Genomic DNA, 6,708 nt, shown 5'->3' on the forward strand with positions numbered 1-6,708 from the left:
CTCCTTCTCCTCCTTCTTCTTCTTCTTGAGGCAGGGCCTCCCTATAGCTACAGCTGGCCTGGATTCAGACCAGGTTGGCTTCGAAGTCACAGAGATCCACCTGCCTCTGCCTCCTGAGTGCTGGGTTTAAAGGTGTGCACCACCATGCCCAGCCACAAGGTCAGTTCTTTATGTCTTAACTGTCAAAATATTTGACCAGAGTAGTAGCACTTGTACACACATTTCTGAGCACTTTCACATACATTTTTAAAATTCCTTCCACAAACTAACAGAACACTTTGTTCTAGTATATACTGGGTAAATACTCAATAAAAGTAAAACACATAAAAAGATTCATTTTTGCAATTAAAGAAAGTAAAGTGGAAAAGTCCAGTTTTTTTTTTTTTAGGCTAGGGGATTCAAGTTGTTCCCAGGTTAGTGCCACATGACCCTTTGAATCCAACTGCTAGGATCACTTCTGAGGTGTGTCTATGGCCAGATGGGAATGAAAGTCACTGTTTGGTATGGGAGATACACTGCCTGGCACTATGTTATTTCTAGATAAAAAATAATATGTCATAATATGAACAATCCACAGATGTGCAGACTTGGAGCTGTGTATAGTTTACTTTTTTCTTTTTTGGTCTTTTTGAAACAGGATGATTATTCCCATTATTCCCATTATTTTTTAGGAAGGGAGGGAGGGAGGAAGAAAGGAAGGAAGGGAGGGAGAAAAGAAGGGAGGGAGGGAGAAAGGGAGGGAGGGAAGGTTCTTTAGGCTTACAGTTTGAGGGGACAGTCTATCATTGCAGGGAAGACATGGCTGCAAAAACAGAGGCAGCTGATCCCACTGTATTTGCAGTCAGATAGCAGAGAGAGACACAGAGAGAGGGAGAGAGAGAGAGAGAGAGAAAGAGAGAGAGAGAGAAAGAGAGAGAGAAATAGATATTGATGCTCAGCTCACTTTTTCCTATCATTCTGTCCAGGTCCCCAGTCCATGGGATGATTGGTCTTCCCTCCTATGATCAATCTTTCTGGAAACATTATTATGGACACTCCTAGAGGCCTGTTTTCATGATGATTACAAGTCCCACCAAATTGAGGATCTAGATTAACTATTACAAATCCACCCCTTGTCAACTTGACAAGCAAACATGTGACTTTTAAATAGAGCAGTCCACCCTGGTCTCTAAAATCTCCTGTTCATTATGCAATGCAAAATGCATTCAGCCCATCTTTAAAAGTTCCTGAAGTCTTAACATTGTCATGAAGTCTATTGCCTATTCTAAAGCTCAAGGGGATCTCTTGATCATGAACCCTTCACAAATATTCTTAACTTCCAATGAGTATTTAATTCCTAGCTTTTAGATCTGTTTCATAGACTATACTATGGTTTGAATCTGAAATGTCTCCTATAGGCTCATGTTTTGAGTACTTGGTCCCCAGCTTGTGGCACTGTTTTGAAGGCTCTGGAGTATTTAGGAAATGAGGATTGGCAGGCCTATGTCTGGTTCTGGTCCTGGTCTCTCTGCTTCCTGGTCTACTATGATGTGAATGACTGTTGCATCACATTCCCTCTGTCATGCCATCCCTACCAGAATGGACAGAAATTCCTCTGAAACCATGCACCCAAATAAACCTTTCTTCCCTTAGATTCTTTCTGTCAGGTATTTTGCTCACAGTGATGAAAAAGTAAATAATGCAGGCTTCCTTAGAGAGGTAGCATTAAACCTTCAACCATTTAGCAAGAATCATGAACAAAAGAGTTTGGATCCTGATGTCTCATTTATTATTTTGTAGTAAAGTCTGGGCTGCCAGTGTCCAGAGAAGAGCATAGGTGACTAAAATCTTCAACCATCTGCAATCCTTATATATTTAGAACTTCCAGCTTCCTTTTCCTTTTTTAATGTTTTCTCATGACTGTGAACATGAAGCAACACTGATCAATGCTGTTTTCAGTTTCTTTCTTTTCTCTCTTCCTGCCATGTTGGGAAGGAGTCCAGAGACTTCAGGTGGGAAAGGAACAGATGTGAAGAGACATTCACATTCTGCATGTCCATCCTCAGACTGATCTCTGAACTGAGGAGCTCTTTCCCTTCTTGGCTGCTTCCTCACTGACTCCCTTAGCAGTCTCCTGTATTCCAAACACTATCCTGTGAGTTCAAACCTCTAGGGCTTTTCCTGGGGATCCAGAAGCTATTTTTGAACATTTTCTGTGTATTATCAATTCACTCAAGCATAAAGTATGAAATATAAGAAGCTGAAAAAAATTTTGTGTACAAGAACACTAAGGGAGTATTAAATATAATTATATGTGTTACATATATTAACAAATGGGAAAAGCACATGTCATATATGAATCCCTGTTTTAAAGGGTCTTTACCATGTACCAAACTTGTATGTGAATCATCTTAGTGAGGATGCCAGCCAGCCAGTGTCCCATTCTAGGGAAACTCAATTACACCCGCATATATTTCATGCAAGTGAGCTATGGCCGTGGGTGCTGGCCTGCAATCCCTAGGTTCTGCGGTGGACTATGCTTCCTGTGATAGGACAATTCAAGATGCACATGAGAAAGGAAGCATGTGGCCGTCACCCAAGTACTCTCCTCCTTTTAATTTATCCGAACTTCACAGGCTGGGAACAGGTTTCAGGGATGTGCCCAAGGTCATAAAGCTGGTTGTGTTAGAAGTAGAAAGGGGATAAAAACAAACAAACAAACAAACAAAACAATAACTCAAAGGAGAAGAAAGAGTTAAAAAAAAAAAGAAGTAGAAAGGGCCCTAGGGTTCTGACTTCTGGATCCTGACTGGATCTTTTTCTGTCTGAAAATCAAATACATTGTTAACATATCTTTAAGTTTTCTTCTCTGTATTTATGGACACTACCTACTATTTTGCTCTCAGGGTGAATATTAAATACACCTACACCACTAAGCTATTCTCAACCTATCTTAGCATTTCGTATATATTGACTTGTGCTTTTTCATAACCCTATCTATAGTCAGTCTCTTCTCTCTCTCTCTCTCTCTCTCTCTCTCTCTCTCTCCTCTCTCTCATCTGTTTTATGTGTGTCTGCATGCATGCTTTGCCAGCCTCAAAGGATTATGGAAAATTTTTAAAAGTAAAAAAAATTCATTGTTTTCTCAGGCAGGTATGTGTTCTGATATTTTTACTTATGATTGGACTTTAATAATGTCTTCTCCTGGGGCTGGAGAGATGGCTCAGCAGTTAAGGGCACTGGCTGTTTTTGTAGAGGACCTGGGTTTGGCTCTCAGCACCTACACTGCAACTAACAACCATCTGTAACTCCAGTTCCCGGGGATCTGACACCCTTTTCTGGTCTCCATGGGCATTGCATGTGTGTAGTGCACTTACAGACATATAGGTAAAACACTTATATACATAAAATAAAAATAAATTAAAAATCAAGAAAAACATTGTCTTCTTTACAGTTCAATGTACTTTGAACTAAATGTTATGTATAACAGCAATGTATAGCATAGTTTTTAGTCAAACTATTTTTTTCAGTTTGTTAGTTTTGTTCACATTTTTATATATATTTCTTAAAAATTCATTTTATTATGTATGTGTGTGCACATGTGTGTGCAGGCGCCCTTGGAAGCCATCAAGAGGCATAAGATCCACTGGAGCTGGAGTTACAGGCAGTAGTGAGATACCCAATGTGAGTGATGGGAACCAAACTCTGGTCCATCAGCAAGTGTTTTTAAACACTGATCCGTTTCACCAGCCCCAAATAATTTCTTCTTACTCTATTTAAACTGATCACCTTTCTACTAATTTTCCTAGTGTGTTCATGCTCACAGTTTCTCTGTCAAGTAATTATGATTACTCATCAAATTTCATTAAGATTCCTTATAATGGAGAAGCAGACTAGTAAAATGATCATGAGGGTTGAATTTGGATGTTCCATAAGACCTGTGCTTAAATACTGGCTTCATATAAATTATTTGGGTGACTTTATGTCTATTAATAACAAGTCTCTCTGTAAAATTAGGTTAACAATTTTCTCAGAGCTGTTGAAGCATAACATGAGATAAAGTAAAGACAAAGTGCCTTACACAGATGAAGCACTCAATAAGCTCTAGTATGATCACCAATCTGTGACAGGTACTAGGCTAAACTTTGTGTGTGTGTGTGTGTGTGTGTGTGTGTGTGTATATAAGTTCATGTGTATGCATGCATGTGTACAAGTATGTGTGGAGGTCAGAGGTTGATATTAAGTTTCTTCCTCAATTACTCTTTATATTATTTGTTATTATTATTACTATTATTATTATTAATATTATTTTGAGACAGGGTCTCTCAATGAACCTGGAGTCTGTCAATTGCTAGAATGGCTGGCCAGCAAGCCCTGAAGATTCTACTGTCTTTGTGTCTCCAGTGATGGGATTATAGGTGTATGCTTCTGTGTTTGTTTTTTACATGCTAGGATCCAAACTCAGGTCTCATGTCCCAGTCTGTTGTGCTAAGCTCATGACAAAAAGTGGAAAACACGGTCCTTCCATTAAATCACATGAGGCTAACAGACTTACAGATAAACAATTATAATGTGACATTACCTTTATAGAAGTCAATTCAAAATGGTTCAAGGGTTAGGGATTCAGATTGTGGAATTAAATAGGGACTCAGACTCTGCATGACATTTCTGCGTTATCTTTCTTAAGTACTCTTAACAAGTAGATTTCCAAATGTGTTCCTTCATGTTATTCTGTATGTTATACTCACAAAACTATGTGATTAAACTTCATGGAAGACTTCGGGGAGTCTGAAGGTAAATTTTAACTACTTGAGGTTCTGGATTTTGTGACCGTTTTAGTTTTGTTTCCTCTTCTTGTGATAAAATACTTTGACAAAATCAACTTAAGGGAGAAAAGGGTTATTTGGCTCACAGTTATAGGTTATAGTCCATCATCATGGGAAAGTCAAGGCAGAAGCATGAAGCAGCTAGTCACATTACATTCACAATCAAGAGCAGAGAGTAATGAATTAATGTATGCATTCTAGTGCTAAGCTTGATTTCTCCACTTAAAAAATTTATTTATTTTTTAATCTTTATGTGTATGTTGTGTTTTGCCTAAATGTAAGTGCACCCATGTCATGCAATGCCATAGAGGCCAGAAGAGGACACTGGATTCACTGAAACTGGAGTTAGGGGTAGTTGTTGGCTACCATGTGGGTGCTGGGAACATAACCCAGGTCTTCTGCAAGAGCAGCCAGTGCACTTAACCACAGAGCCATCTCCCCAGCCTGATTCTTCTACTCTTAAACATTTCTGAATCCCCTGCCTCAGGAATGATGTCACTCACAGTGGGCAGGTCTTCTTAGATCAACTGACATAATCAAAATAATTCCCCACAGAAATGCCACAGGCCAACCTAATCTAGGCAATCCTTCGCTGAAACTCCCTCCCCAGATGTGTAAAATTGACTATTAAAACTGAATGTCACAGACTCTGTGGTGGTTTGAATGAGAATGTGCCCCATAGGCTCCAATATTTAACACTTGGTCAGTTGGTGGTGTGTTTGGGGAGGGTCATGGATCTTTAGGAGGTTTGGCCTTAATAGAGGAAGCACATCAGTGAGGGTGGGCTTTGAGAGTTTGTTTCCTTGTTTCACATTCATTCTGTCTCTCTGATTTCTGTGCCCCCTTGAAGATGTGAGTGCTTAGCTTTCTGCTCTGGTCGCTTCCTATCACTCCTCCCCTGCCATGATGGATTCTTATCCCTCGGGAACTATGAGTCCAATGAATAATTCCTTTTCTAAGTTGCCTTAGTGGTAACATTTTATCATAGCAACAAAAAAGTAACTACTACAAACTCTAAGCCGGCTTTCCTTTCAGAGGTCAATCACCTATGACTAGGTTTATTCTGTGCAGCTGAGAAAGTTCTGCTGAGTGGATTCATTAATCTAGTTCATTCAAGTAGCTAACAGGTTCTGGGAGTATGCAAACAAAGTGACTCAACTTAAGTTCCCAGGCTTTTTCCTACAGGGGCTTGTTTTGAAAGAAGGTACATAAACATGCAAGTTGTGCTAGATATGTTTCCAGCATGTTGAAGCAACTGTTTAGAAGAGAGGCGAATTGTGCTGGGGTCAAGAGCAGAAGCAAAGGCTAAGGAAAGCTGAGGCTTGAAGGGTGACTAAGCAGTCATGCCAATTATAGGGAAAAAATGATTTTCTTCTTTAGAGAAAAGTATTGCAGGTTACTACCTATAGGCAGAAGGCATGAAGTAATTAAGTCTGATAAATAAATTACCCAGTTTCATTTTAAAAAACTTGAAAAGAAGGTAATTTGGTGGCATAGTTTTGTTACAGATTCCTTGACAACACCAGGCTTGCAGAGGTCTTCAGAGTAGCAGGCAAAATTCATACTTTGAAACCAACTTTAAAAAGAGATTAATGTATAGTGTACTTGAAAATTGCTAAGAGAGAAGATTTGAAATGTTCTCATTACCCAAAATGATAAGTATGTGAGGTGATGGATATGTTAATTAACTTGGTTCAATCATTCCACAATATATACATATACAAAACATCATCCTGTACACTGTAAATATTTTCAATTTTTCATTTGTCAGTTAAAAAATAAATTTAAAAGATTAAGGAGAAAGAAGTGGTATGAAGCATGCTTTAGAGTTTTTTGATTAAAATTTAAAATATATGTATTTCGTTTTATAACTAGTTCAAGAATCTGTATAAATTCATTAGAG

The sequence above is a fragment of the Nannospalax galili genome, unplaced genomic scaffold (genome assembly GCF_000622305.1).
Source record: "Nannospalax galili isolate Female #2095 unplaced genomic scaffold, S.galili_v1.0 scaffold567, whole genome shotgun sequence".
NCBI lineage: Eukaryota > Metazoa > Chordata > Mammalia > Rodentia > Spalacidae > Nannospalax > Nannospalax galili.